At 45.8% G+C, this 11,136-nt stretch overlaps 1 pseudogene; it reads right to left on the bottom strand.

Moving 5' to 3' along the window:
* The window catches only part of LOC101582309, a 15,857-nt pseudogene extending 6,203 nt beyond the window's left edge, over positions 1–9,654 (bottom strand).
* Between the last annotated feature and the right edge of the window lie 1,482 nt (positions 9,655–11,136).

The following is an 11,136-nucleotide window of genomic DNA, read 5'->3' as shown; positions in this document are numbered from 1 at the left end:
ATGTGGTGCTGGGGGATTGAACCGCGGTCCCTGTGCTTTGTTTAGCTTAGCTTGTTCTAAGTAGGTGCTTTAGACCACTGAGCCATCTCGCCAGCCCTGTCAGGTACTTTAGAAGACATTGTGTGTCACAGAAACTCCACTACCCTGCTGGCCCTTAAAGAACTTGGAAATCCAGGTGCAGGAATTTCAATGATGAAGGTTACCCAAGCGGCAGCTTGCAGTACTAATAGGTGTCAGAAGCTAATGGCTGCCCCTTTCAGCACCCCTTGTCATTGTAGAGGCCAAAGGGAACTTGGATTAATCTCATGATGTCTCAAAATATTTAGGACTTTTTCTTTTGGGTCCAGGATTTGATCTCATGACCTGGCGCTTGCCAGGGAGCCACCATGCCGTTATGCTAAACCCGGCCCCTCTTTCATTCTTGAGAGAGTCTTACCGCGTAGTTCAGGCTGGTCTTGAACTCAGGATGTAGCCCAGGCTGGGCTCAAACTGATGGCACTCCTCCCACCGCCACACCCTGTGTGCTGGGAGGGTAGGGCGCGTGCCACCATGCCCATCTTAGCCACTGTGATTTAGAACTAGAAGCACCCCAGTGTCCTCCAAGTACCCTGGGTCCCCTCTGACCCGCTGTAGCCACCATCCCAGAAGTGAACCAAGAGTCCAAGAGTTCCATATTCATTATTTTCTGTGTGTGTGTGTGTGTGTGTGTGTGTGTGTGTGTGTGTTTTCAGACAGGGTTTTGTTATGTAGTTCAGGCTGGTTTTGAGCTTACTTTGTAGCACAGGCTGGTCTTGAACTTGCAAGGATGCTCCTGCCTCAGCCTCCTGTTTGCATGATTACGGGCATGCGCCACCACACCTGGCTTAGTATTTTCTTTGTTTTGTTTTTTTTTTTTTGGCTTAGTATTTTCTTTCAAGCTTTACCTATTCTGCTGGGTGAATCTCTAAATGATATAGCCTCAGTCGTATGTATTTTTACACTTATAGAAATAGTACTGCAGGGCTGGTGAGATGGCTCAGTGGTCTAAAGCACCTACTTAGAACAAGCTTAGCAAAGCACAGGGACGGCGGTTCAATCCCCTAGCACCACATGCCAGCCAGCCGCGCCCCTTGGTGGGCTGAACTGGCCGTGCGCGTGCGCTCACACACACACACGTAAATAAAATTAAAAAAAAAGAAATAGTACTGCATGTTAGAAGTGCTGGTCATTTACTTGCCATTCCAGTATTTATCTTATGTTTTACTCTTAGCACTTCTTTGCTATCATGGAAACTTTTTCTTAGTTCAATTGCTTTGAAACATTTAATTTTCTGAATATTGCTTAATCTTAATTTTTGTTCTAAGATTTATACTGTATCTTTGACTTACAATTTATTTAAAAGACATTGTGTGAAAAAAAAAGACATTGTGTGATATATTCTCCTAGTATTAGAAACTTTAAAAAGTATATTTCCATTTTCTGTTGACTTTATATTACTTCTTTCCTGTCTTTTATACACACATACACACACATATATGGGGGAAAAATACGTGTATAACCCAACATAAGATTGATACTGTTTCATAGAAATCTGCAATGACCTTTGAATAAGGGTTCATCTAATATATCTTTTATATAGTCCTGCATAACTATCATATTGAGAGCCCTTTATTGCTCATCCCGGAGCATACTGTAACTTCTCTTGCCTTTTGAATTAGGCTCTTCGTTATTTCCTATATGCTACTTCTGGAGGTATTAAAATATTTCAAGTTTGTATAACTAGAAAATCTTACTTTTAGTTTCCAAAGGTATGTTTGCTAAGTATAAAATTCAAAGAGGACAGATCTTTTCTTTCAGTCCTTTAATTAATCTAGTTTTTTACACACTTTAAATGTCTTTGCAAAAGGTTCATTTTTCTTGGAAATGTGGTATTATAAGTTGAACTAAATTCAGAAATTTTAAATTTTTAAAAAGTTATTGCCTACTCCTTTCTACTTCGAGAATTCTAATTATATGAATATAAGTTTCTTGGCTTTGACACAGTGAACTATTATGACTGATCTGTAAATTCTTTCTTCATTTTTATTTTGGACAGTTTTTATTGTTATATTCAGTTATGTTTGTAAATAATTCATTTTCAATTTGCAATCTATTAAAAATTAAATATATATATATAATAAAATAAAAATAAACCTCTAAAAAAAAGAAAAAGAAAGAAATAGTACTGCAAGGCTTACGTTCTTTAGTTTTATACATTCATTTTTTGTGAACCTTGTGAGATTCAGGACTAGATGGAGTCGCGGAGGTCGATCTCTTTTCATGGTTCGCTAGCTCTCCGTGACAGGAGGACCCAGGCTTTCACTGTCCCTTCTCCTTCTCTGACAGACAGCTCTGTTTGTTTTGTTATGAACAATGCTCCTGCAGATAGTGCTGTCCCTGGGGCCAGGTCTGGTGGCGGCATGTGCTGTAACTCCAGCACCGGGTAGGCTGAGGCAGGAGGATTCTAAGGTGGAGCTCAGCGGGACAATTTAGTGACCTAGTGACGTCCTGTCTGCAGACAGCTAAGAACAATGCTGAACTGGCTAACATGCTGCCCAGTGCAGTCTCTGGGTTTGTTCTATAGCACTGAAAAACAAACAAACAAACAAACAAACAAACAAAAATACACAAACAAGCAAGCCCTACATAGTCACTCACGTTTCTTTTGTTTTGTTTTGTGGTACCAGGGATTGAACTCAGGACCTTGTGTTTGCCAGGCAGGCACCTATGCTGCTGAGCTATATCCCCAGCCTCATGTTTCTTTTTTAAGGTGTTATTTTTAGAAACAAAAACAAAAAAAGCATGGTAACATAAAAAACCAAAATGTGCAGTTTTAATCATTCGAAGAGGAAGATTCAGAGACATTAAGCACATTCCCACGCAGAGCAAACCCTAACCCCAGAGCCAGTCTCCTCAAGCTGAAATTCTGTTCTCCGTCATGAGTTACCTGCTGTTTGCCTTTTCTGCCTGGCTTTATTCAGTATCCTAGTTTTTAAGATTCATGCAGGTGGTAGCAGGTAGGATTTCATCCCATTTTAAGGTTGGAGAAAGACTTCTAAGGAACGTGTGGTCAAAAAGTACGAGCTCGGGCTGGGGAGACAGCTCAGTGGAGTAAGTGCTTGCCTGGCAAGTACAGGGTCCTGAGTTCAATCCCCATACTGGGGGAAAAAAAAAAAAGTTTATACAAAACTACAAGCTCCAAGTCTAGTAGTTGGAATTTTTTTTTTTTTTAGTAGTTGGAATTATAAAAGGTTTTTATTACCTCAAAATTGTTTACAAAAAAATTGTTTACCTTTCTCAGTCCTCGCACTGAAAATGCAAAACAAAAAATGTTCTGCTTAGCCATAGGCGACGTTCTTCATTTCACTGTATCCTCGCTAGTCAGGAATGTTAGAAATATTTGTCCAACCCCAGCTCTATTTTCGCGGCTTGCCTGGTTTATTTCCACATAGCCAGTAGCCCATCGGACAGATGCTTTGCCTTTTCTGAGTGATTATAGCTGTCCTGAGCGCTGGGGTTTTCAGAGAGCCTGTGATGTGGGCTGTCACAGAGGGGCAGGGATCTGCCCTGAGGAGAGATGTGCGCTCCAAGGGACCGACAAGGGCACACCCCTTTAGGTGCCATTAGCTGCCAGCCCCTGTCCCAGAAGAAAGACCCCAACCCAAGGGAGCTCCTGGCAGAGTGATCTGCAGAACCCCTTCTTGGACTTGGTATCCTGGCTGTGTGACATCTTGGGACAAAGGGACATGGCCGGTGGGTGACTCTGCTGGCCACCAAGGGCTCCCTCAGTCCTCACTTGAGAGGAATCTGGAGGTTGTGTATAACTGGACACATGGACAGAGGGTGCTTTTGGCTGGCACTGGGGACAGAATAACGAGGGTCACAAGCCCTGAGACGCCCCCAGGTAGCAATTCCAGCATGAATCCATTAGCCTTGTGTGGCTGGCTTTGCACCATTTTACCTGAGGATGAGAGTGTGTTGTATTATTATTTTTTAAAAGGCATCCCTGGGCAACACAGCCAAGTCTCTCACGTCCTGCCCCGGCTTCCGCGGCGCCCGCCCATTCTTCTTTGCTCTCTATCCTCTGGACACCTGTTAGCACTGTTAGCATCTCTGAGACAGTCTCCTTCTCGGGACCTGAGGCATAAAATACTAATAACAAAGTTGCTTTCAAGCCACCCCAGACTCAGCAAAGAAGATGCAAAAAGCCAAAGCCCCTAGCCAGGGCTCAGCTAACCACTGCTGGGGGCACAGGAGCTGAGGGGCTCTGGGGGTCTCCTCAAAAGACCACCAAGTCTCTCCTCTGAGTGCACCGCACAGTGCCGACGTCTCTGCGTTCTCGCTCTTCCCGGAGAGGACAGAGGGGAGATAAGTGAGAGGTGGGGGTGGGGGGAAGGAGGGTGGAGAGTGGGTAAAGCGCGCTGATGGCAAAGAAAGGAGAAATGGGGTGGGGGCAGAGGGCCAGGACGATGAAAGGGGAAGAGAAGCCACAAAGGAAAAAGAGACACTGAACAGAGGGTAAAGGTAAAAGGGGAGGAGGAAAGGAATTGAGTGTCGGGAGCCGGAAGAAAAATGGAGGAGCAGCAGGGGAGGAGGAGGGAGGCAGGAGGGGAGCAGGGGGGAGCAGGGGTTGCAGGAGGAGGGGAGCAGGGGGAGGAGGAGGGGAGCGGGGGAGGGGGAGGGGAGCGAGGGCAGGATGGTGGGGGAGGGGCGGAGGAAGAGGAAGGCGACGAGGGCTGGGGACCCCCGGGGAGCGGTGCGGGGATGACCCAAGCATTTTGTTTCCCACACACTTGATTCGCGCGTTTCGGAAACGCAAAGAAAATCCCCCCAGATGTGTTAAGCGCGGCACCACTGAAAGGTGGACCCTATATTTTCAGGCTTGGGAGTGGATATGAAGCTGTGCAAATGCAGATTCTCCCCAATGCTGGGTGTCAGGGGACAGTTTTGTGTGAATCTGAACTTCCCAGACAACTCAGAAAAACCAGACACCACTTAAGGAGTTTTATCTCAACTTAAATTTTTTTTTTTTTTAAATACTATTTAGCTGGGTCCCTTTTGTTTTGTGAAACTGGTGTGTATATGAATACTGATGTGAGGGGGATCTTATTTCTTTGGTGGTAAAATACTAGCAAAATAATGTATTAATTTTTAAAATAGTAACGGTGAAAAATACATAGCACCATTTGGTGGTTTTTTTTTTTGTTTCCCCTCTAGAACTTTGAAATATTTGAGATGGATCTTGAAAAGAAATCCTAACTACAGCCAGGAATAAGATCAATTAATCTTACTAGGAGTACAATTTTTATTTATTTATTTACTTAGGTACAATTTTTAAAAGACAAACAGAAATAATTTGTTTTTCAGCTAGAAAAAAATCTGTGGTCTTAAAATACATAGAAGCTGCGTGGAGAAGCCTCACTTCACTTCATGCAATTTGCTATTGTGACTTATTTGAAATAAGTTTGAATACTTAGAAGACATGTCAATTTTAAATACACAATTATTTCATTACTATTTCTATCTTAAAAATATTTACATATAGATTCCCTCTTTTTTGTTGCTATTTACAATTTTATTTTAAAAATATTTGTCTATTGTTGAATTTTGCAATTTCTTCCCAAAAGAACTAGTGATTTATTTTGCATTTTGAGAGAACTAAACAAAATTGTTCATTATCTTTTCAACAAATGATTTTGGTGGTTTAGAATAAACCAAAACAGGATAAAACAAGTCATAGTTTTAAGAATGCAAAAAATCAAAACCAAAACAAAAAATAGAAACAACAAAACACAAATGATTTTGGGGTTAAGAAAATAAAGTAAGAAAAAAAGAGAAGAAAAAGGAAAGAAAGAAAAGAAAGAGGCAGTAATTCTGCTGTGTGAAGAATGTTTTTTATCAGTTTATTCTCTGTCAATAGGGGCTGAGCAGATTAATTTTGCAATAACATGAATTAACATCAGTTTTCAAAAGTTAATAGGACGAACAATGCCTGTCCTAGCTAAAGTTTTCACATTGTAATTCTGAACCAAAACCAAAAATTGAGGTTTTTATCACACACCTTGTGTAACCCAGAGTAAAATAAACAATTGTCCTGAAAGCTCTTCCATTTCTATAATAAATAAATTTTTTAAAAAAGTTTTAAAACAATGAACACTTTTGAATGAATGATAATATGAAGAAAGAACTTTTTCTTTCTTTCAAGACAGGGTCTGGTTATGCAGCTCAGGCTGGCCTTGAACTTGTAAGGATCGTCCTGCCTCAGCCTCCCGAGTGCTGAGATTACAGGCGTGCCCCACCACGCTGGGCAGAACTTTTTTTTTTTTTTTTGGTTAGTTCTTTTACATTTTATGAGACATCCTAAACACATAATTATCTTTATTGACAGCACAAAATGTTGCATGTGCTTTTAAACTGGGACTAATTTACACTTTCTCAAAGTTTATAGGCATGGAAAGGAACCACAGGAAGACTTCAAACTGCAGGAAGAAACACAAACTTCCCCATGCAGTAACAATAAAGAAACAACAACAAAAATAAATAAAATAAAACCCAAACAAACAAAAATCGCAAACTCCTACAAAAATCTGAGGTTAAAGTTGTCAGAAAATGTACATTTGGTTTTCTGAGTATTTTATAGCAACCACATTTTTATTTCACAAGGGACTATCATTCAGTAAAAATACAAAATGAAAATTTTATTTTATTGTATCTGCCTCTCATTTTCCAAGGGCCAGGGAAATAGCTCAGTAGAATAAGTGCTTGCCTTGCAAGTGCAAGGGCCTGAGTTCAATCCTTGGTTCCGCCAAAGAAAGTGTATATGCCATTTTCTGGTATTTTTTCTTTTATATTTTATTTGTTTGTTTTGTTTTGTTTTTTGGTGGTACCAGGGATCGAACTCAGGACCTTGCACTTGCCAGGCAAGCACTTATTCCACTGAGCTATCTTCCCGGCCCCTACGTTACATTTTAAAAATAGGAAAGTCTCTGTTAGATTTAAAATGCACTATCAGGGTTGGGGAGATAGCTCAGTAGAATAAGTGCTTGCCTGGCAAGTGCAAGGTCCTGAGTTCGATCCCTGGTACTGCAAAAATAAATAAATAAAATAAAATGCACTACCATGTCTGCATCTTGTAGTAGGAATAACTACTATGAAGACAACAATATGCAATGTATTAATTATTGTAACTGTCTTACTAACCTGTTTTGAAACTGTCTCATTGCTTTCTCAATAAAATCAATATAAAAAATAGATCTAAAATGCACTATATATCCTGGAGACTTATACAAAAGAAAACAATTATATACCCCAAGTGATCATTTTGTACTATTTACAGCAGTTAAAAGTTTGATGTATTCTATTACGCATAGGTAATAAGCAATGATTTCTATCTATTGGGCTGAATAAAAACGAGTTTTGAAAAAACTGGGAATATAGTACAGTAGCAATAAAAAGGAAAAAAAAAAGTGACAAAATGTGGAACTTAGGGCCCCGGGGACAGATCAGCAGCTCAGCCTGCCTGGCCAGTGGAAGATCCTGAGTTCGATTTCTAGTACAAAAAAAAAAAAAAAAAAGAAAGAAAAAAAACAAAAAAGAAAATGTGAAACTTACAAATAAAATGCTGGAAAGAAATATTTAGCAATAAAATTAATTTTGTACAGTGGTGAAGTTGCTGATTTTTACAACGTATTTCCTAAAGTTTTTAAAAATTTGTTTTGTTACATCCCCCTCTGCATTATTTGTTGACATTGGAGGAAAATGGATCAGAATCCTAGTTTCAACAGGAGTCAAGTTTCCATCACGTGATCTGCGGAGGAAGAGGAGGAGGAGAGGAGGCAAGAAGAACAGAGGAAACAGAATCATTTTATTATTCAAGAAAGAAAAAGATAATTGATCCTGCAACTTTTTAGTGTTTTTTACTTTTACAGAAACTGAATTTGGCCCTGCATGGAAGATTTCTCTTTCCCAAAGAGGCAATGTAGAAAAGCAATTAAATACCGTTAAAATCAGTAGTAATAAACCAAAAGCAAGAGAAAAGGGGACCTGGGGGTTTCCACGCCTGGCCAGTCCTCTTTGTCCCCTAGAAAAGCAAGGCTCCCAAGGACTAACCCTTCTTTCAGGTGAATTTTAGGCTCGGAGTGCAGCAACGCAGCTGATTCTGCCCAGTCACCGACCGTCCAGCCCCAGCCCAGCCAGATCAGCCAGGTCCCTGCGGCAACTGTGATGCGGGACAGAACTGAATTCAACCCGGTTTCCTGCCTGCGTCTCGACACTGACCTCTCTCCCTTTCTCGGTCTCTCTCTCTCTCTCTCTCTCTCTCTCTCTCTCTCTCTCTCTCACACACACACACACACGCACGCCCCTTTTGGGGGGGAGTGTGTGTGGAGCACACAATTCAGTCCAAAAGCTGATTTTTTTAAAAAAGTTTCAACCTATCAATAATCAAATTTAAAAAAAAAATTTAAACAGACTATTGAAATATTTATACTTTCTTCCCCAACATCACTTTATATACATTGGAAACTGGCTAGTTTCAGCTAACACTGACCTCTACGGTTTTTTTTTTTTTTAATTTTTAAATGTAAAAAATATTAAAAGTGAGCTGAATTCATTTTTTTTTTAGAAGAAATTTTGCATTTAACTTTAGCAATACTAAAAGATGGTTTGCACTGTGCAGGAGTTTAAAGGTCTAGCTGAGGGGTTTTGGTGTAGGGTGGAACTTGCTTTTGTTCTACAGATAGAGTACTAGACACGTCTCCAGGGACAAAGTCCACAAGTGCCTTTATCAATACCTAAAGATTTACTAAAGTAAAAGACCTCTTGCAATCGTGGAGTCCTGGGATATTCTGCCCACCTACATTGTTCCTTGTTCCCCAATAAAACAAAAGATTTAGGGCGCCGGAGGGGGGGGAACTCCCATTTAGAAAAATGCCAGGTAACACAACAGGGTTTTTGAGACCATTTTTTAGCTTTTTTCAGTTCACACACAGCCCCGGGAAAAACTCCCCGGGCAACAGCCACACACAACCTTCTGGCTTAGAGAATTTGCTTCTGGACTCAATTTCCGGAATTCTCTTCGCAGTTTATTTCCGCTTGCTTTTCATTCTAGTATTTACTGAGCGCCTACTATGTGCCAGGCGCCGTTTCCAGCTCAGCGGCTCCACCGGTTCCACAATCCCGCTCCGGCGCGGACGCCGGCGGGGGCGCGGGCAGGCCGCCTCCCACCTCGCAGACGCGGTCCTCCCGCTCGCCCGCCACCAGCTCCTCGCATTCTCATTCCTGTTGCTTCGCGGCAAGAAAAATGTCATAAAAACAGAAATCAGACGCACACGTGGCCGGCCAGAGCACAGGGGGCCCTCCCCGCCCACAAGTCCTGGCCCCAGGAAAAGAGGCGACAAAGGTGCCGTCGTCTTTAACCCCCGGACTTTGGGGCCGGTCTCGGGTCGTCCGGCAGAAGGGCATCGGGCAAGTCGGACCCTGAAAACGAAAAATAGTCACAATAAAGCAATTCGAGGTTTCTGCAGCGGTGCAGTCAACACGTGTTACGGAGTCTTCCCCAGGCGCAGGCGACCGAGACAATGGGGTCGGGACGGGGACCCTGGAAAGTGACCCACTTTCCCACCTGTCCCCCGACATGCGAGCCCCTACACCGCCCCATTCTGCTCTGGGAACCCCGCATTCCTAGGGAAGACCCGCTCTTCCGTAGGCTCCCAGGGCCAGGGGCCCCAGAGCCCCAGAGTCCCCGGGCGCGCGCCCCCGCCCCGCCCCGCCCCCGCCCTTCGTCTGCCTCGCCCGCCGCGCAGCCCTCCGGGACCCCGGTGCGCGTGCAGCGAGTGACCAGGGCTTTGCCCCGGACCGCGATGCCACCGCGCCCTTCCTCCGCCGCCCACGTGCCGTCAAGCCCCACGCGGGTCCCACCCGGGCTCCGCGAGCCGGCGGAGCCAGGGCAGTGGGCGTGGGGCGTGGGGACCCGGGCGGATCTGCTCCTCGGGCCCCGCGCTGGGGGAGGGGCTGCCGCCCGCCCCGCCCCCCGCTTCCCCGCGCCCAGCGGAAACCGCCCCTCCCCCCGCGGGCTGACCTGGGGACATGGGCGGGGCCTGCGCGTCCCCGCCCCGCCAGCTCCCGCCTAGCCACCGCACCCCAAACAAAGTTCCGAGACCCCGATCCACGTCCTTCCCCGCAGGGGCGAACTGCGCCAGGCCTGCAATTTGCTGTGGACACCGTCGTCCGCCCACCTCTCCTAGCATCGCCGCCGGGTTCCCTGGCGAGCACGGCGACCCCTCCCAGCTGCCACCCTTGTCGGTCCGGGGTCACTTGGCGGGATTCGGGGGCTCGCTTTAACGGCGGGTCCAGGGGCGAGCGCCCTATGATCTTGGGGTCCTGAGCCGCAGTCTCTCCATCAAAGCTTGTTCGTGTTAGCTGGTTCCCCGCGTCCTAGACCCCCGGGAGGGCGAGGAGCACCGTGGGGGAGGGGCGCAGGGGCGGGGACCCCGGCTCTCGAATCTGGGGAAAGGGCGCCTTTCCGTTTAAATCGCCGGCTCGTGCGACCCCCTCCTGAAGACCCCGAGTCCCAGGCTTCCCTTTGTCTCTCCGCCACCCCAAGCCTGTCAAACACTGGCACTTAACCAGGGTCGGGGTGCGCCACGCGGCCCCCAAAACGAATAAATATTCGTGCGTTTCATGCTAGTGCACGGGAACCTCGGGTCTTGGCCGCCAACCCCGCGCGGGGCGAGTGGGGGAGGGGAGGAGGCGGGGCCCGCCGGGTCCCGGACGAGGGGGAGGGGGCGAGCGGAGCTGGGGTACTGACTGCGCCCCGCGGTCCCCCTCCAACCGGGCCGAGTGGGGGAACCCCCCCTCCCCAAGACAGGCTGTCGAGGTCCGGCCGGGGCGGAGCGCGGCGGTCCCGGGAGGCGTCGGGGGTCTTCCCTTGCCGGGTAGGTGGGGGCTGTCACCACGTGGCTTCGCCCTTTTTTTTCCGCTCCATTTTTTTTTTTTTTTTTTTCCTTCTAGTCGATTTTATTTAGAGGCGGCGCCAGGGCGGCCGCGGAGAAACGTGACACAGCCCGCTCGGAGGGTCCGGCCCGCAGCAAGAAGGCGCCGCGCCGCGTCCCCGCTCCG

The sequence above is a fragment of the Octodon degus genome, unplaced genomic scaffold, assembly GCF_000260255.1.
Source record: "Octodon degus isolate 3935 unplaced genomic scaffold, OctDeg1.0 scaffold00056, whole genome shotgun sequence".
NCBI classification, from domain to species: domain Eukaryota; kingdom Metazoa; phylum Chordata; class Mammalia; order Rodentia; family Octodontidae; genus Octodon; species Octodon degus.
This window is presented reverse-complemented; position numbering and strand designations above follow the sequence as displayed.